General features: G+C 36.6%; 1 protein-coding gene and 1 pseudogene across 1 annotated transcript in view; one reads left to right on the top strand and one right to left on the bottom strand.

Annotated features, from left to right (window-relative positions):
* Positions 1–24,292, bottom strand: part of SLC4A10 (solute carrier family 4 member 10) — a 419,861-nt gene that overhangs the window by 53,732 nt on the left and 341,837 nt on the right.
* Positions 3,445–5,300, top strand: LOC116596850 (annotated as a pseudogene).

The following is a 24,292-nucleotide window of genomic DNA, read 5'->3' as shown; positions in this document are numbered from 1 at the left end:
TTGCACATTACTTAGCTCTAGAGTGAACAATATATGGAAACAACCTAAATGTCCATCAATAGATGAATGGATAAAGAAGATGTGGTACATATATACAATGAAATATTACTCAGTCATAAAAAGAATGAGATCTTGCCATTTGCAACAACATGGATGCACATAGAGAATACTAAGCTAAATAAAATAAGTTGGAGAAAAAAAATACCATGTATTTTCACTTATATGTGGGATCAAAAAAAGAAAACAAACAAGCAAACAAATAAATAAAAAGCAGAAACAGATCCATAAATACAGGCAACAAACTGACAGTTGTCAGAGGAGAACAGGTTGGGGGATGAGCAAAATAGGTGAAGGGGAGTGGGAGATACAGGCTTCCAGTTATGGAATGAATAAGTCCTGGCAATAAAAGGCACAGCATAGAAAATATAGTCAATGGTATTATAATAACGTTGTATGGTGACGTATGGTAGCTACACTTGTGGTGAGACAGCATAACATTCAGATGTTAAATCACTATGTTGCTTACCTGAATCCAATGTAACATTCTATGTCAACTATACATCAATTAAAAAAATAATAATTTGTGAAATGTACTATAAAGAATTTTAGCTTCTGAAGAAGGTAAATAAAAGCCATACCTTGAATCTGGGTGCTTAAAAAAAAAACTTTAAGAAAATGATGTTTGAGCTGAGATCTACTAAAAAATGAACAAAATTAAGTAAGAAATGGTATGGGTAGGGTGGTAGGGGTGGTGGACCAGAGAGAGCAAATAGCAGGTGGGAAGGCCTGAGTCAGGGAGCAGACACAAGCATAGAAAGCTTAGTGCAACTGAAGCATAAGGGGGAAGGGAGAAGAGATTGAAGCACAACTATGGGATAAGTTAGGCCCAGACTGTGTAGCCTGAGTGCTGAGGACCCTCACAGGTACTCTGGATGTTAAAATGAGAACAATAAGAAGCTTTTGAAGGAGTTTTTGAAAGAATTATTATTCCTCTATCGCTGTGGTTTTTGGTTAATGTTGGTTATGCCGTCCTCGTATAAAGCCCATATCATTAGTTGAAAAGATCAGATCTAGGCATATCTAGAACAGTAGCTCAGGCTCTCACAAAATGGCATTAAAGGAAAGTACTTGGTTCACTGATAGGTCTTGAGGAAGAGTCAGTCCATGGACATAGTAGAGAACTGTGGTAGAAAAGACCTTGCATTTAGCACCCACTAAAGGGACATGTAGGGGCAGATCAGGTGATCCTACAGTTCTGGAGCCACCGCAGATATCTATGTTATCATGCATATAAGAGCTGCATGTTACTATAAGACATCATTTCTTAACCCCAAGAACAAATTCTAAGACATCCGAAGACAAATTTTTTTTTAATTTAATTTCTTTTCAGTTTGTTTATGCACCACACCCAGTGCTCCATGCAATATGCGCCCTCCATAATACCCACCACCAGGCTTCCCCAACCTCCCACCTTCCGCCCCTTCAAAACGATCAGATTGTTTTTCAGAGTCCATACTCTCTCATGGTTCATCTCTCTCTCCAATTTCCCTCAACTCCCTTCTCCTCTCCATCTCCCCATGTCCTCTGTGTTATTTCTTATGCTCCACAAATAAGTGAAATCATATGATAATTGACTCTCTCTGCTTGACTTCCAGTCCCGTCCATGTTGCTACAAAAGTTGGGTATTCATCCTTTCTGATAGAGGCATAATACTCCATAGTGTATATGGACCACATCTTCCTTATCCATTCGTCCATTGAAGGGCATCTTGGTTCTTTCCACAGTTTGGTGACCACGGCCATTGCTGTTTTGAACATTGGGGTACAGATGGCCCTTCTTTTCACTACCCCTGTATCTTTGGGGTAAATACCCAGATCGGAAGAATAAACATTGTTAAAATGTCTATACTGCCTAGAGCAATCTATACTTTTAATGCCATTCCAATCAAAATTCCACCGGTATTTTTCAAAGAGCTGGAGCAAATAATCCTAAAATTTGTATGGAATCAGAAGACACCCCGAATTGCTAAGGAAATGTTGAAAAACAAAAATAAAACTGGGGGGCATCACGTTACCTGATTTCAAGCTTTACTACAAAGCTGTGATCACCAAGACAGCATGGTACTGGCATAAAAACAGACACATAGACCAGTGGAACAGAGCAGAGAGCCCAGATATGGACCCTCAGTTCTATGGGAAAATAATCTTCGACAAAACAGGAAAAAATATACAGTGGAAAAAAGTTTCTTCAACAAATGGTGCTGGGAAAACTGGACAGCTATATGTAGAAGAATGAAACTCGACCATTCTCTTACACCGTACATAAAGATAAACTCAAAATGGATAAAAGACCTCAACATGAGACAGGAATCCATCAGAATCTTAGAGAAGAACATAGGCAGTAACCTCTTCGATATCAGCCACAGCAACTTCTTTCAAGATATGTCTCCAAAGGCAAAGGAAACAAAAGCGAAAATAAACTTTTGAAACTTCATCAAGATCAAGAGCTTCTGCACAGCAAAGGAAACAGTCAACAAAACAAAGAGGCAACCCACGGAATGGGAGAAGATATTTGCAAATGACAGTACAGACAAAAGGTTGAAATCCACGATCTATAAAGAACTCCTCCAACTCAACACACACAAAATAGATAATCATATAAAAAAATGGGCAGAAGATATGAACAGACACATCTCCAATGAAGACATACAAATGGCTATCAGACACATGGAAAAATGTTCATCATCACTAGCCATCAGGGAGATTCAAATTAAAACCACATTGAGATACCACCTTACACCAGTTAGAATGGCCAAAATTAGCAAGACAGGAAACAACATGTGTTGGTGGGAATGCAAGTTGGTGCAGCCACTTTGGAAAACAGTGTGGAGATTCCTCAAGAAATTAAAAATAAAGCTTCCCTATGACCCTGCAATTGCACTACTGGGTATTTACCCAAAGATACAGATGTAGTAAAAGAAGGGCCATCTGCATCCCAATGTTTATAGCAGCAATGGCCACGGTTGCCAAACTGTGGAAAGAATCCAGGGACAAATTTTATTTTATTTTTTATTAAAGATTTTATTTTTATTTATTTGACAGAGAGAGAGAGAAAGAGAGCACAAGCAGGGGGAGTAGCAAAGGGAGAAGTAGAAGCAGACTCCCTGCCGAGCAGGGAGCCCCATGTGGGGCTTGATTCCAGGACCCTGAGACCATGACCTGAGCCCAAGGCAGATGTTTAACTGACTGAGCCACTCAAGTGCCTCCAGGGCCAAATTTTAACATGACTGAATGTTCCATATTTAATGGAGATACTCAGACACTGGTGTGGGGACTAAAAGTTTACAGTAGAGCTGCCGGTAGCATGTCTGAAATAAGATCACTACCTATTTTTTTAAAGTTAAGTATCAAAGGGGAGATGGGGGGAGGGAGGGTTAAATGGGTGATGGGTATTAAGGAGGACACTTGTCCTGATAAGTGCTGGGTATTATATGTAAGTGACGAATCATTAAATCCTACACTTGAAAGTAATATTACACCGTATGTTAACTAACTGGAATTTAAATAAAAATTTGAGGGAAAAGAAAGTAGAACCTAAAGTAGTTTTGTCTACAATGCCGTGTTCAGAATCTCTGGTTCCAACTTCACAATTGTACCAGGATTAGATGAAAAAGCAATAGTGGAAAAGCAAGGATTATAGGCTTTCAAATGTCTTGCTACTGTTTTGCTCATACATATATGAACCTGCCAAACTCTGTCTATAAATCAGTTTAGTGGTAAGGGGGAGTGTCTTCCCATGATGGGAAATCCCCCAAGTTGAACTTTCTGTTACTCTGCATTGGGAAAAAAAAAAAAAAAAAAAAGCCCAACACCATAGGAACTTGATAGGAAAACATTTTCATACTCTGAATGTTTGTTAAATTTATTGATGATAAAAGGAAAACTATAATGCCAAATAAGAAAAAAATACAAAATTTCTTGGAGGAATAACATAATAAGAGAGAATTAACATTATAGTAGATGTATACATTTACGGGGAAAATATATATGTATGTGCACACACAAACATATATTGAATTTCATCTGAAAGGAAGAATTTTATTTAAAAGGAAGTTTGGAACAAAAACATTTACTAGCCCTTTGATCCAGTTAAATTACTAATGAAAGGGCACATCAGTGGAGATCTGAGGTTATTCATTTGCATATGTTAGTGAAGTCACTGAACAAGCCAGCTCTTCTGTTATCTTACTTCACCTAAGTAACAAAAACAAAGCAAATTGCTAGTTCTGACTCATGTGAATAATAGGCAAGTAAACTTAAGACATAACTGATTCTAAAATAAATTCTTCAAAGCTATCACTCATGGCTTTACTTTGGTTTACACTGAGAAAATTAATCATTTCAAAAGAAAAATTAGTCACTGCTTACAATTAAAGTACCAACATTTTTTAAAAAGGGCAAACTACAATGATGCCCTCATTTTCCTAGGGGACTTGTGGAATAACTTGGTTTTTGGGAACCAGTACCATAGTGTCCAGCTATAAGACTGACCCATCCATCCTCCACAAAATCCTGGCCAAATTTGGGTGCTGAGTGTCTCCCGGGATTGACCTCCAAGCCCAATTATCTGCATCTGGATGTAACAGATGGGCATTTTGTTCACATCACCTTTGGTGACCCTGTGGTTGAGTTTCTAAAAGCAGCTAGGCCAGGATCCTTTCTTTGACATGCCGAGGATGGTGTCCAGAATGGAACACTGGGACAAAGCCAGTGGTTGCAGTAGCCAATTAACCTACCTTGAGGACACAAAGAACCCTGGTGCTTTGATTAAAGACACTTGGGAGAATGAGATGAAGGTTAGACTTGCCATCAAACTGGGAACTACAGTGGAATGTTTAGCACCATGGGCTAATCAGATAGATCCAATCTCTTATGCCAGTGAAACCTGAATTTGGAGGGCAGAAATGTATGGGAGGTACAATGTCAAGGATTCATCAATGGAGGACCCAGTGTCCATCTTTAGAAAGAGGTCAGTGCTGAAGTGGGTATGATACAATCCATGACTATCCAGACACAGATACTAACATGATGGTGTCTGGCAGTGCTATCATGAGGAGTGAACACCCCAGGTCTGTGATTGACCTGTTAAGATACATTGGCTCAGAAGTGGCTCAGAAACATTCTTTTCATCAGTGCAAACTCAAGGAGCCAGATGTTTCTGCTCATGAAATTTCCCTTTTACTGGAAAACAAGAATGGTGACCACCAAATCATATTGCGTGAGGCAGTACTGCTCTCCTGAGCAACTCTTTTTTATTTTATTTTATTTATTTCAGAGAGAGAGAGAGCACAAACAAGGAGGGTAGTGGGCAGAAGGAGAGGGAGAAGCAAACTTCCCACTAAGCCAGGAGCCTGGCACGGCACTCAATCCTAGGACCCTGGGATCATGACCTGAGCTGAAGGCAATTGCTCAGCCCACTGAGCCACCCAGATGCCCCTCCTGAGCAACTCTTTATTCTAATGTCTAAAACCTATTATGCAAAATGCTCTAGGGGGTTAGAAATTAGTGTGTATACCTATGTTTTTAGTGATGGACTTCAAAGATTACTGTGGTAAAATACACTGTTTTTACTGACAGACTTGATTTTATTCTAAAGAATAAAAATATAGCTATATTAAGATTATAAACAGAAATGCAATGTATCTCTTCTATTGTCTAAAGAAGCTTTATTAGCTATTATGAAAAAATAATTTCATGCATTTTTTAAAAGAATTTTCTGTTGTTTATCATCTGTTTTCCAAAAGCAAAGGAAGTCATTATGTTTTTCCTGTTTCATGTCACTTGTGATTTGTGTATATGATTGATAATATGAGTAAAATGGAACTTATGAAAAATCTAAGTTTGGATCTGGCTAGGTAGTATACCATAGTCTTCTTACATCTAAAACATCTATTTTTCCCTTTTTACTCAATACTTAGTACATAAAAATGTACTGAAGCCCAGGGCTTTTCAGGTGGTCTCTAAAAAATAAGCATTGCTTTTTATCAGGGTGATTTCTCAGCTTTGCTCAAGGGACAGATTTTTCAGTATTTTTCTTCCCCTTGTCTTAATGGCACCTACCATTCTTAACGGCATTAAGTAATGTTGTTGCCTGAGTTCTAAGTAGAAAGAAAATTAAACCTCCATTTGAAAATATTGAGTTGGTCCCTTTTGACCTATTTGACTTAGAAAATCACACAACCTGTGACTTTCTATTAACTCATTATACATCCAATGTAATTATAACAATTGTGTGGGGTTGTGTTGAAACTTGGAAGAGGTACCATAATATATGCAAAGCTTCCAGTACCATTCCTAGAATTTAGCACTCAATATAAAATACCTGTCATTATATAAGCTTGCTATGTGGGTTATAAAGTACTTTGATAAAATATTTAGCCTACAGATCATGCCTATGACTAGAAGAACAGGTATCTTTGTCCTCATTTAAAAGTGAGAAACTAAAGCTCAGCGGCAGGCTGGCACCAAGAAAAGGATCTAACAGGGCACAGGATTTCTGGTCTGTACTTCTTTTACAAATGGAGCCTTTGGGAGATGGGGTAGGCAAAGGAAGCTTCTTTTATTTACCATTGTCTTATTTCCAGTCTAAGTTTACTCTGTAGCAGAGCAAGATGTCTGAGAATATTCTGGAACTATGGATACAGGCCCCAAGGATATCTATTTTGCAATTCCACGAAAGACCAGGTAGGTTAGGGGATGACAAGGTAGAGCATTAATCCACAAACTAAAATATTTATAACTACACTCGAAGTTATATTAGAAAAACATATATGTACCAAAGATTTTATTCTTCTAAAAATTCTTGTTATGTAAGTATGGTAAGAAATTTTGTAAAAAAGACAGGTATCTTCAGTTTTTTTTTTTTTTTCTCTGTATAAATTGTCAGAGTTTTTTTAAAAATGTAACAATAAATCTTTAAATGATCAGGTCCGAGGCCTCCAAACCTGTGAGGAGAAGATCTTTTTTGTATTCCTGAAATCTTTTAGATCCCTTGGGATGGTTCTGAAAATAAACTGAAGGCAGTGAGGAGGGGAGGAACAAACATGCTATCTGCCTTTGCCACCTCTCCCCTCCATCCGCCACTGGGATTCCCGGCTAACTAAGCATGTGGGAGTGTGGAGGCAAATGGCCTGGAGAGCTACTTGGAGATTGCCAGGTAAGACTTCAGGGTCCTCCTGATAGATGGTATCTAATCCATTAATCAGGGATCCCTAACTTAGGGCCTTGGGAACAACATATGCCTAGCTTTAGAGTAGCCTATGTTCCCTAAAGCCTCCTTCTTAGAATCATAAAAAAGTATTTAAACTGCTAAAGAGATTAATTATATTTGCCTAGGTAATATATATGCTGTGATTCAGATTTCATCTGAACATACAGAAGACTGCCTCAAATCCTTACAGAACTGTATCACAAATTTCAAATAATAACATAAATGACTATTGCACAGTAGTGCTGCCAAAAAGAAAATGGTTAGTATTCATTAGGAGCAGTAGTCTCTTTCTTGTTAGAGTAAATTAGTATATATTGTCTGAATCTGTTATATCATGTTGATGAAGTGTTAGAATATAAGTGAGGTTCAGTGGGGTGAGGTCCGGAGTTGATGATCAAGAAAGAATTCTTGAGACATCTTTGGTGCAAAATGGTGGTTTATTAAAGTGTGGGGACAGGACCCGTGGGCAGAAAAAGCTGCTGTCGGGGTTGTGAGGAGTGGTCCATTATATGCTTGCAAGTTGGGAGGAGGTCAGGGATGGCATAAGTCTTTTAAGGAATTTTGGAAGCAAGGTTTCCAGGACCTTGAGGGGCTAGCTATTGTAGGGAAAAAGGTTATTCATTAATGGTAATAAAACCTTTGAGACCCTTTAGATGTATATCAGTGGGTCATATGCTTGGGAATGATTGTCAGCACGTATCTTGGAGGGTTTAGAGATAAAGTTTCCAAAGGAATTGTGAAAGTAGACTTCAGGATCCCGGTACATGGTACAGGTTAGGGGTGGGTCAGGCTAGGATTGTCCTTTGCCCTTAGCCAAGTGTTAAGGTGGAGGTAGTTGAGTCCCTAGAGCAATGTCAATCTGCCTTTTTCAAGGGCTTGTCTGTGGGTAAAGAAATTAAATAATTTTTTGTCTGCCTCCGTTTCCCACATCAATGTAGCCAACATTCTACTTTTTAGGTAGCTAATAATCAGAATTCTCTAAGTTGGTCATTTTGCTAATTTACCGCACAAGAACAAAAAGGGCCCAAAACCCTAGTTTAATAGGAAGCAATCTGAATATTCTAAAAATTAAGTGAAAGTAAATTTATATATGACAAAAGGAAATGAAAATGTGAACTAAAGGATACATGGTAAGTTTCTTGCAGAAGTAGTGTAACAAGGGAGAAAGGCAACACTACAACAGGTGAATGAATGCATCTATGTTTAAAGTGTGTGTATACACACACGTGTGATGCTGTCTCTAGCTACTGTGTATTATGCATATGGATATGACATACATACAGCTACCATTGCATGACAGGAGGCACTTTGTTTCATAGTATCATTGCTTGATTTCTACATTTTATAGGTGGAGGAAACTGAGTGGTAACTTGTTTGTTCAAGGCCATACTGATTAGATTTGAATCCAGGTCTGCTTGACCCTGAAACTTCTGTTCTTTTTTGCTACATTATGCTTCCTCCAGCTATAGCTTTGTGCCCTTTCTATCAGAACAGCTGGAAGAGTGAGAAGACTCCAGAACAAATTTAGTAATTTACATGACACTCTATGATCCTCTCAGTTTCCCCTTTTCAGACACTCCTCCTTTAAGATATTCCCCTCCCCCACAAAACCCTGCAGGCCTGCCTTCATACCCCCACAGCTCTACTACCACCACCTCCTTTGGCCCGACTGTCCAGATTCCTGCTTCTCATGGCGTCATCTAAACCCGGCTGCTGGGCTGGTATCACATCTCCATTTACTTTGCCTGCTGTGGGCACCATTCCCTCAGAAGGTCTCTGTTTTCCAAAGCGATTGTATTGTGTTAGTGAGGGCAATAGTGTACTGTAATGCGTTACTCAGTACCTGGGAGGGTATTTACATGTCAACAGTGAAATGACTACATCTTTAGAAAGTACTAAAATTTGTTGTCAAAGTCATAAGCAATTTGGTGTAAAAAATATCAAGCTCATGGGAGAGACTTTTTTTTTGGAGAGTCAGGTCTCTAAGTGGACCTTAGCCATGTTTGCCTCCTTGTCAGGCCTATGTCTAGTTAATAATATTGCTCATCCACGAATCAATTCCAAAAAGAAATGATATATTTATCAACCTAAAAGACTTAGGTTATATATCACAGATATCGGCTATTGCCAATAGAATCATTGTTTTTTCCTGAGTCTGCGCCTCTTATGTTTGAAATCTCAGCAGTTAGTTCTCAGAGTCTGTATGCCTGCACAGGAAGTTTAAAAAAGGTATCTGTAGCAACTCTTGGTAGCTCAAAGAAGGCTCTGAATATTTAGATTTTATGTTCTTAAATGTCAAAAGCAGATATTCTAAATAACTAAATCAAGATAAAATAAGAAAAACCCGGCTTTTCTGTTCTTCACCTACACCAATGAACTCAGTCCAAATAACTAATCCAAAACTACCAAAGGAAAGGAAGAAGAAAGAAAACTAGAGACAGCAACATGAAGAGATGGAATACGGGTTTGGAATAAGTTCTGTTGTTAATTTTGTCCAAAATAATTTTTAGTAACTCTGGCCAAAGATGGAAGTATTTATGAAAATAAAAAATTCTTTAGGTGAATAAGATAGCCTGGTGCCTAGGACATTGGACGTCAGACTCTCCAGCCAAAAATCCTGTATCATTCAAATCCAAGCCCTTTGTGGAGCAACCTTGGACAAGGTACTTAACCTCTCTATATTTCTGTTTTCTTAAAGTGGGAACAATGAGAGCAATCAACCACATGAGGGTATTACAAGGGTAAAATGAGTTAATATAGATAAAAGCACCTAGAACTGAGTCTGGCATAAATAAATACTAATCAGGTGTTACTGACAACATCACTGCTGTTTTTGTTACACAATTGTCGCTACCACAGCTCAGAGCCTGGGAAACTCAACAATCCAAAGGCCAAAAAAAAAGGGCAGTACCTGCACTTTTTTACATTTTTTAATGAGGCCAGTATAAAATGCCAATAATTTTGACTTGTGATGTGGGATTTTTGGCTTAAGATACAATCCACCAAACACATCTTCTACTTACTTTCCCCAAAGAAAAGCATGTGCTCCAAGCTGTCTTATTTATATAAATGGCCACAGAGTGATTAGATAAACATTATAATTAAATGCCCCCTTCCAGAAATCTTTGCTTTTGTTTCAAGGCTAATGGAGGTGATCAGTCCTCCTTACATGAGAAGAGCCTGTGGCTGTCTTGTGGAAAACATAATTTGGTAGAACTCCCTTCAACATTATTACTAATTTTAGTTTCTGGGTTGCAGATGCTCTCCTTTTGTCTTTGTAGTTATTATTAGTACCTTCCTGTGTGTACTGAACAATAATGGTTTGTGATTCATTTTTTTGAAGTTTCCTTATTGACTAAATTAGCCCCCAGAGTGCTGTATATCCAGTTAGGTTTTGATATAAGGCATAAAATCAGAGAACTATGATCTATCTGTAGAAGTCAAAAACATTTTTATGCCTTTTCTTTTTCCAAAAGTATTTTAGGTTACCAAAATGATAAAATCACACTACAGAATATTTATAGAATAAAAAATTAAAAAGAAATCTCTTAACAGTATTTCCACCAGTTACTGTAATTTTTTTGGCATATTTCTGTTAGTAGTACTTACATATATTTTCAACATATATGTAAGCATACAATGTCTTTAATCTTTTCTTTTCTTTCTTAAGGTGGTGGGGGAGGAGAAGAGTGAGTGAGAGAAAATTCCAAGCAGGCTCCATGCTCAGCACAGAGTCCCACACAGGGCTTGATCTCAGGACTCCAAGATCATGACCTGAGCTGAAATCAAGAGTCAGACACGTAACTGAAGGAACCACCCAGGTGGCCCTTTAATCTTTTCTATACAGCACCGTAATGAAAACATTTTCCATGCGGCTAGGTTATTCTTCACAACTATAATGGTTAACGGATGCGACAAGGTTTGCCTACTCACTCCTTATTATTAAACATTTAATTTGTTTCTATTAAGATGACTATTTAAATAACACAATGGGAAGTCTTTTATGAATATATTTTTTTCCATATTTTGGAATTTATTCTTAGAAGAGATTGTCTAAGTACTTAAAACTCTCTCTCTAGGAAATTATCTAAACTTATAGCTATATTATGAAGAAAAAAACTTTTCAAAAGTATGCAAAATAACTCTATAAAACACTATGACTGCTAACTAATACCAAAAACAATACTCTCTCCGTTAAATTCTTATACTGGTTATCATCAGAATTTCATTTCCATTCAAATAGCCATATCCTCTCCTTGGCCTCTAAATACATAACTTTGGAAGTATTTCTCACTCTCATGACATTCTGCCTCTTTATATGTTGGCACTTGTGTCAACTATAATTAAGCACTTATTTGAGTAATGTTTAATGTCTAACTTTGTCAATAGATAATATGCTATGGAAGAGCAGAGACCACAACTATTTGGTCACCTTTACACCCAAATGTCAAGCACACAGCAGGCAATCTTATTTATTCATTCATTGATATATAATGGTTTAAAATTTTGTGCAGAATATTTTGCTAACTTCTATGGGGAAATAAATAGAAATACATGACAGTCCTTGCCTTTAAGGAGTTGTAATAATAAAAATAATCCTTTACTATTATTTTTATTTTAATATGCTGTAGGAGAAAGTTCATGGACTTTAAAACCTGATGGATTAGGGGCGCCTGGGTGGCTCAGTCATTAAGTGTCTGCCTTCAGCTTAGGCACGATCCCAGGATCCTGGGATGGAGCCTTGAATCTGGCTCCCTGCTCAGCAGGAAGCCAGCTTCTTCCTCTCCCACTTCCCCTGCTTGTGTTCCCTCTCTCACTGTGTCTCTCTCTATCAAATAAATGAATAAAATCTTGGGAAAAAAAAAGATGGATTTGAGTTTGACTCTCATTTATCATCCATTGGCTATATGATATTGGACAAATTAGTTAACTTGTTGGAACCTCACATTGTTAATCATCTGCAAAGCAGGGGTAATACTTGTTTCACAAATTATTATGAGGTTAAATAAAGTCATGGATGCAAAATTTTGTTACAGCTCTTATAAATTAGAGAGTAATCCATGATTTTTTGTTGAATGAATGAATAAAGCCTTGTCAATTTTGGATTTTCTTCCTTTTTTCCCGCTGGTTTATTCACTTTCTTCCCATTATCATTGTCTGATCAACAGTAAAGACAAACATTTCACACCTAGGCTAGTGATTCTTGCTCCCATTTCTATGATCACCTTCTAATCTATTATCACATAATTCTTCCCAGAGCTTTGTCATTATCCCCAACTTTTTACCAGAAAAAACTTACTACAATTTTTAAGGATCCTTGACAGTTGGTCCCAGGAGTCCATTCTATCTCAGTGCCCTCACCTCTAATTATGACCTGCTCATACAGAAGATACAGATATAATAAAGAGAGAGAAAAACATGGATAAGCTGTATAAAATAAACTCAGATGACAGGTACAACAGAGACAGCATGACAACTTAGGGTTTATTTCTTCTGCGAATATTTTCCAACTCCCCAGGGTAATTTCTTACTTCTTCCTCCAGGCTATTATGCATATATCTAGCACAAATACTACACTATGCTGCAATTATTTGAGTAGGCATTGTCTCTAGCTCCCTCCTCACTTATTAATTCGACAAATATTCAAATGTGCGGCACAATGTACAAAGTGCCCCTCTTGGCTCTTCCTAATAATCACCGAGCTCCTTGACAGTGAAAACCATATCGTAGTCATTTTCATACTCTCAATGCAAATACAATACAGAAATCACCAATGGATACTGATGGAATAAGCCAATGAGTGAGTAAGAAAATGCATGAACAAAATGGCAAATCTATTTATTATACTTGAAACATTTTGCTCTATTCTACCCTTGAGTTTTGTAGGCTGTTATTTTCTTGAAATGGGAAATAAATTTGGTTATTATAGGGAACTGATTTGATGAGTACCACCTGGCTCATCTTTTATTCTTGCCATAAGATGAATTTCCCATCATAAGACTTATTCTTAGAAAGAAATTATAAAATAATGCATGCACACGATGCCAATTGAACACTTTAAAATATGCAGAGAAAACAAGCCTTTTTTTCCTCACGATCCTATCTTCCACTTGCCCCAAATATTATAGGTTTTGTAAGTATGCTTCCAGATCTATTTCCTGTGTATTTCAAATATACTTCCTATGCATTTTTGAGAGTTAAGACATTGTCTCTAGAAGGCTGCTCTCAGGGGCTTACCTAAGGCCCTAAAATAGGATATTGGTGCAGATTCCTATCCCAATCTTTTAAGCCAAGTTATTACCAAGCTTCTTAAAAATAACAAGGTGATGTAGGGTTTCAATGGGATGCAGCAAAACTCATCTCTATCCAAGATTTCTCTCCCTACTTGTCACATGCCTATTTATGGCTAATCAAAATAAGTACTTTTATGTTCTAACAAGCTTTAAAATTAGAATCCATTTTACCTCTACTATTATTTTTTATCCCTCTGTTTTCAGATTTTTTATTTCCTATTACAAATTAGAAACTGGCCGAAGATAATATAAAAGACCTAAATACAATAAAAATTTATCTAAACTCTTTTATATTCTAAATGCTAATCATAAAAATTCCTTTGGCAAATGAGTGGCTTATAATGTAGTATGGTGTCAAAAGTGTTCAACTAGACATTAGATGTCTTGGGTTTTATTTTTATTTTATAAAGATTTTATTTGTTTCCTTGTTTGTTTACTTGAGAGAGAGAGGGCGATAGAGAGAGCACACGAGTGAGGGCAGGGGAGCAGAGAGGCAGAAGGACAGGGAGAAACAGACTTCCTACTGAGCAGGGAGCCCAACATGAGGCTCAGCTTGATCCCAGAAACCTGGGATCATGATCTGAGCCAAAGGTAGATGCTTAACTGACTGAACTACCCGGGGCTCAAGATATCTTGGACTGTAGACCCAGTTCTTCCACTTGGATAAGTCATAAACCCTCTGAGTCTTGGGGGTTTTTTGTGTTTTGCTTGTTTCAGGGTTTTTTGTTGTTGTTGTTGTTGTTGTTTTTGTTTTTAGCCCTAAATAGAGGTAATATTCATTCAACACTTTTTCATTTATGCAACAAATATTCATTGAGTATCTATTTTGTGCCAGGAGCTGATTCAAGACACTGGAAAAGCCATAGTCAAAACAGACTAAATTCCCTCCCTTCATGAACTGTTCACTCTAAAAGGGGAAGAGACAATAAATTAGACTGACTAATAAAGGTATCACTATACATATGCACAAAACTACATGCTGGTGAGGAGGCAGATTGGTGGGAACTCTCATACATTGCTGGTAAGGATACAAAATGGTGCAACCACATTGGCAGAGTCTTATAAAGTTATACTTTTTAACACAGCAATCCTGTTTCTAGGTATTTATCTAAGAGAAAATGAAAACATGGCCCAAATAAAGACCTGCAGATGAAGAAATATAACCCCAGAGCAGAAAGAACCCAAAAGACAATCAGTACATTTATACAGTGGAATACTACCCAGTAATAAACAGTAATAAACTGATGCAGACAACAATATGAGTAAATCTCAATAGCATTATAGTAAGTGGGGAAGCGGGGAAGCAGGTACAAAAGGTTCAATACTCTATAATTCAATTTATGTGAAATTCTAGAAAATGTAAAACTTCAGAGACAGAAATCATATCAGTAATTTTCAGGGATTGTGGTTTGGGGTGAGAGATTGACTTCGAAAGGGCATAAAGAAACATTCTGGAAAATGTCCTATGATGTTTCAATTGTGCTGTCATTTGTCAAGACTCATTTGAGGATATACTTAAAGGGGTATATTTTATTGTGTGTAAAAATAATGCCTCGATAACTCTTACTTTTAAAAAGATATGTAAATTATGTAATATTTTAGATAGAGGCAAGAGAGAGAGAAGGGAGTTGACATTTTAGTTAGAAAGTCCTTGAGTAGATAATTTTGAAGGAAGTAAAGGAACAAACTAAATAGATATCTGGAGAAGGACATTCAGGCAAAAAGAACTGCAAATGTGAAAACTGAGAAGCAGAAACGTGCCAAGTGTGTTTACAGAAGAGCAAGCAGATCAGTGTGGCTATAGAGCAGGGGGTTGAGGAAGCAGGAGATACAAGAGGAGAACAGATCACGCAACACTTGACGATAAAGGGAAGCTACCAGTGGGCTTTGAGAAGCAGAGTGACATGAGGTGACTTGAAGATTAAGAGAAAATTCCAGATGCTTCATACAGAACAGTCTATGAAAAAACAAGTATAAAATCAGGAACACCAGTTGAAAGACAAACTAATAATTTAGACAAGGGATTATGGGGTGGAGAGGGTGGCAAAAAGGATTTATATTCTACATAAAGCCATTTGATTTACTGAGAAATCTAGGTGTGTGACAAAGAGAATTAAGAAAAAACCCATGGTTTTTTAGTCTGAACTGCTGAAAGGATGGGATTGCCATCATTAGAAGGAGAGACTTGAGAGAATTTGCACTTACAACTGCAAACAGAGATAGGACTAACCTATAAGCATCTACCCAGTATATGAGTTTACTAGGGCTGCCATACCAAAATACCACAGACTGTGTGGCTTAAACACCAGAAAGTTACTCTCTCACAGTTCTGGAGACAGAAAGTCCATGATCAAAGCGCCAGCAGGGTTGGTTTCCTCTGAGGTCTCTCTCTCTTGACTTGCAGATGGCTGCCCTCTTGCTATGTCTTCCCATGATCTTTTCACCATGTGTGTGCCTCCCAGTGTCTCTGTGTGTCCAAATATTCTCTTCTTATAAGCACACAGTCAGATTTTATTAGGACCCACCCCTATAACCTCACTTAACCTAAATCACCTCTTTAAAAGCCCTGTCTTCAAATGTAGCCGCATTTGGAGCTTCTGGGGATTTGGGCTTCTACATACAAACTTTGAGAGAACATAATTCAGCTTGTAAACATCCCGTTTATCCTCTAAAAACTGGGTATTATAATTTAAAAAATTCTACTGTGGGTGCTTCATTCTTTTAGGTATCAAAATTTTTTTTTAAATGGAAGAAATAAATTAGGCTCCAGCTAATTATCTTTAGAGCATGTTCTAATTGACCAAGAAGACACCAGGTACATATGTAATGAAGAGATGAGCAACACAGTGGAGTTGAGTGGAAGTAGTAGAACTGGCCTGAACACACAATGAGAACTCATATACACGACATATTTCCTAACACTTCACATATTTAAACAGTCCTGAGGAGACATTGTTTATAAAAATAGCTTTTGGGGGGGTATATAAAAACTGAGAACTATAACTATAGAATTTTTTTTAAAGATTATTTATTTATTTATTTATTTGACAGACAAGATCAGAAGCAGGCAGAGAGGCAGGCAGAGAGGGGAGTGGGGGAAGCAGGCTCCCAGCTGAGCAGAGAGCCCAACACGGGGCTCGCTCCCAGGACCCTGAGATCATGACCTAAGCCGAAGGCAGAGGCTTAACCCACTGAGCCACCCAGGTGCCCCACTATAGAATGTTTTTGCAAAGTAAATTCTTCCTTTCCAGAGTCATGTTGAAATTTTCCTGTTTGTTAAAAAATAAAAATAAAGTGTATAAGCTGAACTTTTAATGTTATCAAGAATTTCAAGTATAAAAAATACCCTACGCTAACTGAATCTGGTTGGTTTTATAAAATATCTAGTAGGAACAGTATTCAGAGCAATTAACATATTAATTTCAGTAGTTAAAGGGAAGTGTTTCTTCCTCCAAAACAAGTTATTAACAATGTCTCTAAGCATTTTATTCAGTGTGACTAATACTATAAAGTATGTAGCAGTGGCACTTAAAATATTCAGCAAACTGGAGATGAATGAATAAATAATGTAGCAGCATTTTACTTGAACAAGAATAATTTCCTCAAAATTTCCCAACAGGAATGGCAGACACCTCGAGTAAAATTATCAAATCATATACAAAGTGCCAACACTGGCATTATACTCATCTCATAAAGAATTCATGGCAATGTGCCCAGCAGGTGAAATACTCCATAAGCAGGAATCTGGTCCTGTTTAAGTCTGTCATCAGGTACCAAAAATGGCTGGACACTGAATCGGTTAGGAATTAAGCCTCAAGTGCCATCTCTAGCAGTTGAGGGTCATGATTCACTTGCTAGATTCCAATATAATAGATCTTCATTTCTTTAATTTTTTAAATAGACTTTATTTTTTAAAGTAGTTTTAGCTTCACAGGGATATTAAGCAGAAGATACAGACATTTCCCATATACCCCCTGCCTGGATGCATGTATCACTTCCCCCATTATCAACATTCTCCGGCAGAGTGGAACATTTGTTGTAACCCATTAACCACATTAACACATCATTATCATTCCAAGTCTATTGTTCAGGATTCACTCTTGGTGTTGGACATTCTATGGGACTGAACATGTTTATAATGTCATGTATCCACCATTACAGTAGCATACAGAGTAGTTTCACTGCCCTAAAAATCCTGTTTTATTAATGTTGAGTTTTAGATGTTCTTTGGATGCTTTAGATAACAGTTCTTTATTAGATATGTCTTTTGCAAATGTATTCTCCCAGTCTGTGGCTTGTCTTTTCCTTCTTTTAAAATTATCTTTCAAAGAGTAGAAAATTTTAATTTTAATGAGGCCCAGCTTTAATTCTTTCTTCATATATCATACCTTTGATGTTGTATCTCAAAAGTACTAACTAAACCCAAGGTCATCTAGAGTTTCTCTTATGTTATTTTCTAGGATTGTTATAGTTTTGCATTTTACATTCAGGAATATGATCCACTTTCAGTCAATTTTTATGAAGGGCATAATGTCTGTGTCAAGATTCATTTTTTTGCATGTGGATGTCGAGTTGTTCAGCACCATTTGTTAAAAAGACTATCTTTGCTCCATTGTATTGCCTTTGCTTCTTTGTCAAAGATTAGTTGACTGTATTTCTGGGCTCCTATTCTGTTCCATTGATCTGTTTGTCCATTATTTTGCCAATACCTCACTGTCTGGACTACTGTAGCTTCATAGTAAATGTAGAAGTCGGGTAGCTCCAGTCCTCCCACTTAGTTCTCCTTCATTATTCTGGGTCTTTGGCTCTCCATACAAACTCTAGAATCAGTTTGTTGATATCATAAAACAACTTTCTAGGATTTTATTTGGGATTGTGTTGCATCTATAGATCAAATTGGGAAGAATTGACGTCTTGACAATATTGAGTCTTCCTACCAATGATCATGTACTATCTCTCCATTTATTTGGGTTTTTTTATTTGTTTCATTAGAGTTTTGTCATTTTCCCATATAGATCTTATACCTATTGTGTTAGATTTATACTTCAATTTTTTTTTTTGGTGTAAATGGTATTGTGTTTTTAATTTCAAATTCTACTTGTTCATTGCTGGTTATAGAAAAGTGATTGACTTTTGTATATCAACCTTGTATCCTGAAGCCTTGGTATAATTACGTGTTAGTTTCAGGAGTGTTTTGTTGATTCTTCCAGACTTTCCACATAAACAATCATATCATTTATAAACAAAGACAGTTTATTTTTCCTTTTCAATCTGTATACCTTTCATTTGTTTTTCTTTTCATACTACATTTGCTCGAACTTCCAATACAATGGTGAAAAGGAGTGGTGAGAGGGGACACCCTTGACTTGTTCCTGATCTCAGTGGGAAAACTTCTAGTTTCTCATCATTAAGCATGGTGTTAGCTGTAGGGTTTTCTGCATTCTTTATCATATTGAGGAAATTTCCTTCTATTCCTAGTTTGCCAAAAGTTTTATCATGAATGCTTTTACTGTTTTTATTGATATGATCATGGAATTTATCAGCTTTAGTCTGTTGGTGGAATTCCTTGTATTACTTGATTTTTGAATGTTGAAGCAGCCTTGCATACTTGAAAAAAATCCCACTTGATTGTGGTGTAAATTTTTTTTACACATTGTTGAAGTTGAGTTGCTAATGTTTTATTGAGGATTTTTGCATATTTGGTTATGACAAATATTGGTCTGTAGTTTCCTTTTCTTATATCTTTCTATGGTTTTGATATTAGGCTAATGCTAGCCTTGTAAAAATGAATTAGGGAGTATCCTCTCTGCTTCTATCCTCTGAAAGAGATTGTAGAGAATTGATATAATGTTTTCCTTAAGTGTTTGGAAGAATACAACAGTGAATTCAACTCGGTCTGATGTTTTCTTTCTTGGAAGATTATTAATTTTTTATTCAGTTTCTTTAATAGATATAGGCCTATTCAGATTATCTATTTCTTGTGTGAGTTTTGGCAGTCTGTCTTATTCAAGGAATTAGTCCATTTTATCTAGGTTATCAATTTTGTGGGTTCATAGTATCACTTTATATTCTTTTTAGTGCTAATGGGATCCTTAGTGATGTCCCCATCTCTCATTTAGAGATGTTCCCTCTCTTTAATATCATTCTGATATTAGCAATTTGTGTACATTCTCTTTTTTTCTTTGTTAGCCCAGGTAGAGGCTTACCAGTTTTATTGGTCTTTTCAAAGAACCAGACTTTGGTCCTTTAATTTTCTTTATTGGTTTCCCATTTTTAATTTCATTGATTTCTACTTTGATTTTTATTATTTCTTTCCTTTGGCTAATTTTTAAAATTAAATTTGCTTTTTTTTTTCTAGTTTCCTAAGGTTGAAGCTGAGATCTTTGATTTGAGACACTTCTTTTTTAATCCACACATTCAATGTTATAAATGTCCATCTAAGAATTGCTTTAATTGCATCTCACAAATTTTTAAAGCTGTGTTTTCATTTTCATTTAGTTCAAAATGATTACCTTTAATTACATTACTACTGTTCATTACACTGATTAACAAACCAGTACTTTCACCAATGAAAATCCATTTCTGACATTCAGCAAAGCCTTAGTGTTGACTGAGATGTGACTAGTAGGTAGGTTTGTGGTAATTTTTTCTGGAGTTTAGGCTCTCTGCTTTAATGTTAGTTGAACACTGCTGGAGTTTAGACTCCTGATTAAAATACCAGCTACCAATGGTTGTGGGTTAACCTACATACACAGATTACTGCAGTATCTGTGCTATTTTACTAGAGATTGAAACATCACTATATTCCATTTCAAATATTTCAGATTATATCCTTAAATCTAGGTCAATTCAGGAAGTGAAATAAGGTCAGTAATTTAAAGATTGTAAACTCTCTGAGAATGTTCATCACATCTCATCTAAGTGAAATGCTGTGTATCTGATACACAGTCACATGACTGGAGGCCATTCTGTGTATCTTACGAGAAGAAACCAACAGTTTTACTTGTCACTCTCCCTCTAATGTTGGATGTTCATGTAAATTTCTGTCCTTTCACAGCCCTTTGACAAGAAAGCATGAAAAATAATTTACTTAATATCTGCAAATCTACAGTTAAGAAAAGGAAAATAGTAACTAAAGGTGACTCTGAAAAGTGAAATAGTTGCAAGACAGTTAAGAAGGCTTTCTCCTATCTACCAACCCTCTTGGCCCCTGGAGGAAGAAAGATGAAGAGACATTAATCTAGCACTCAGAAGGTTCATAACCCATTAGAAACAATGAAGATAAAAGAGGCAAATGATAAACTTACATTGGATGCTACTGCTAGTGAAGTTAAGACTTTATCATTAAAATAAGAATTTAGTTCAAAGCGAGAAGGAAAAACAAAGATAGCAAGTGTTTGGATTAAAAATCAAGAATGGGATGGGTTGCCAGAAGTTTCTTTACTGAATAGTCATTTATTGAGTGCCTATAATTATATTTATTTGATTCTAAGATGTCAGATAATCTATCAGCTTTTTAAAAGAGAAAAAACTCTATGTTAAATGTGTCTATCAGTTGTAAGGGGTCTTCCCAAAAATGTAAAAATATGAACAAGCTCATTTTAGGACACATGCAGAGCACTTCATAAAGGCAGCAGGTTCAGAGAGTGCCTATTAGTCATGGACCTGGCATTACAGAGATTAACCTGGTGGAGTTATACATACATTACAGAAATAAATACATAAAAGTATAATTATAAACTAATGTTGCAAGAAATCTGGCTAAGTTTGTATATGAAGTAAAAATCTGATTTTAGAAAGTTGAAACACAGGGGTTTCTCTAAAGCTGAGTTTTATTCTTTATTCTTTGACTAGTGAACACTATAAAGTCAATGAGTTATGAAAACTTCCCTTTCATTTTCTTTCTCCCTACATCACTGAGAAATTTTCAGCCTCTGCTAAATGTTGCAATCATATCCCTTGTTCTTCCAGATGATTTATCCACCATATTGGCACCATGTGTAAATCTTCAGTCAGAACTAATTTTACAGATCCAGATTTGTACATCTTTATCCCACATTAAGATATTCATAGCATCTCAAGTTTACTCAAAACTTCTAGCTGAAGTCTTTGAGAGTCATGTTAAAGTTACTGTCCAAGAGCACGTTGTCTTTACTTGCCAAACAAGATTGGCCAGGTGATGTCAATTATTTTACATGTTCAGTTAATCAGTATGTATCACTTTCTATAGTTTATAGTTACAGTATTATGTTGGGATTGGAAGGATAAAATTATTGTATGTTTTCTACTTTAAAGAAGGCTCAAATCTAGTTGAGGAGATATGAAAAATAGTATTCTTCTATGAGTATAATGTCACTCAATAAATAATATTTATCCAGAATAGTCCTGGTTTATGTAGAGGGCTGGAACTGGAAAAAACAAAAAACAGAAGGGGAGGGTACCAAAACTAAACAAACAAACAAACAAAATATTTTCATAACCTAGCAGTAAAATCACCCCTTCTAATGGTTTGGTAATTGTTGAATATTATTTAACTCTAGTCTGCTAGTATATTGGACCTGCTCTTTACTTTGACCCAACCAACCGCAAAGAATTAATATCACCCCAATTTTTCTTTAGCTAGCCATCTTTGAGAGCTTTAGATTATTACTATATATTGAAGGAACATTCCATCTTACATAAGCAGAATGTTTTATTCTATTTTTGCCATTTCTTAAAATCAAAGCAACCTAGAAAAAGTTATTCCCACAAACTCATTACTTATTGCTAACTTGACATATTCAGCTTGATCATCTGGTGTAATGTATATATTCTTGAAACTAAATTGATTATCTTGACACTTGCTCTTGGCAAAATGAAAAGAAAGCTTATAGCTTCAAATATAAGGTCTACATATTACCACATTATAAGGTTAGGGTGCCAGAGAAACTAGGAAAGCCTTTTTAAAAAAAATCAAAGACATTTTGTTATTTGGTTGGTAAAACTATGAATTTAAGAAAATTTGAATATAGGCGGCCTAAGTATAAAGAATATCTGAAATGCAGGTCCTAAATATGATGCCTTTTTCAATATTTTACACCTAAACAAAATATGTGAAAGCAGAGGCATATTAATTTTGCAAAGATTGCAATCTCAGATATACAGCATCCTAGCTATGACATTTTCTAAGATTTTTTTCTCATAAAAACTGTGAAAGCATGAGGCCAGCAACATCAAGAAAATTTTAGGTGAGCATGGTATAATGGCACTTATAAACTGATTGGTGTGAAAAGGTCACAGTGGCAAGAACAAGAAAACACACCAGAAGTCATATGGAATCCATGAAACAAAAAATGCTTTCAAGCACACGTATGAGACTACACAATGCATTAGCCATTATTGTTAGCAATACTTTTACTTACTTTTTTAAACACACATGACTAAAAGTACATTGATAAATATATATTATATGCATAGCAAAATACTGGCTTTGCTTCTCCAAAGACCAGGTAATGGCAATACTGATCAGATTCATGAGTGCAATGTGGGTGGTACTGGGAGCCTGGGAATCACAATGTGAAAATCTAAGTAAGGATGGTACTGTACAGATATCTGATCAGCACATTTCCCAGAGAAATCGTCAAGCTCCCTGTTTCTCTTATACCCATTCCAGCACCAAATTGTACTAAAACCTCAGCGCCCAGCAGGAGGAGCCAGTCTTCCCTAACTGTGGTCCAAGAGAACTTGGACAATGGGACACAGTGATTAGTACACATTCTTGCTCAGTCTTCAGAAGATTAGGTTTTGGATGCATACCCTGTGATAAAGCATAACTTAAACTTGTGGGGATCTGTTTTTAGAAAAGCAGAGATGGAAACATTGAGGGTCAGGACCCATGCAACTCTCCTCCTGATTGCCCTGAAAAGCAGGAATGATGGACAAACAAAGCTATTTTTGCTCTCCAATTATCGTCTGAGCATTTGTTTTACTGAACCCCACAATTTGTCTCGATCTCATCGTTTTTAGGGAGGTTGCAATCCCACATTTATCTGCTCTCTCGCCATCATCTCTAATCTCTCTCTTTCCTCTGCCTCTATGTCCTCATTTCCAAACACACATAGCTCTTTTCTGTCACAAATTACCATTCGCAGGAATTCATTGGCCTGTCCAATGGGCACTGTTTTTCAGTTTCTTTGATAGCCAAAAGGCCTGTGCATACTTTCTCCATGTTGTTACCGCCTACTCCCTTCTTCATCTTTTGCAAACTAGCATGTAGTTCTGCCGCCCCTCCCCACCCAATACTGTTTCTTAAGTTAATGATGATCGCTCTCCCTATCACTGTCCTCTAATGGTCTCTTGGCACAGCCTCGTCCCTTGCCTTTGACAACCTGACATTATGTATGTTTTTTTTTTCTTTTTCTGATCCTTCTCTCTTATTTTTTCTTCTACCTTCAAGCTATGACCATTATTCAGCCTTTGCTTCTCTGATCTTTTTCCTTTTTAAATCCAGAGAGATACTAAGTGGTATTCCTCGGTCTGAAGTACCTTAAAAGTGGCCACTGAAGGTTCAGGAACAACTAGAAGGGTGGACAGATGGTACCTCCCACCACTTCAAATGGCAAAGTCCTGCTTTTACCTGATTTACTTGTTCTATGTTGTTTCTTTTGGCGAGCTTATTTGGAATCTAATTTCTTGTTTTACCACTATCTCTATGACTTTTGCCAATATTTCAAAGTATTAATATGTTTCTT

Source organism: Mustela erminea, chromosome 8 (genome assembly GCF_009829155.1).
Source record: "Mustela erminea isolate mMusErm1 chromosome 8, mMusErm1.Pri, whole genome shotgun sequence".
Classification (NCBI taxonomy): domain Eukaryota; kingdom Metazoa; phylum Chordata; class Mammalia; order Carnivora; family Mustelidae; genus Mustela; species Mustela erminea.
This window is presented reverse-complemented; position numbering and strand designations above follow the sequence as displayed.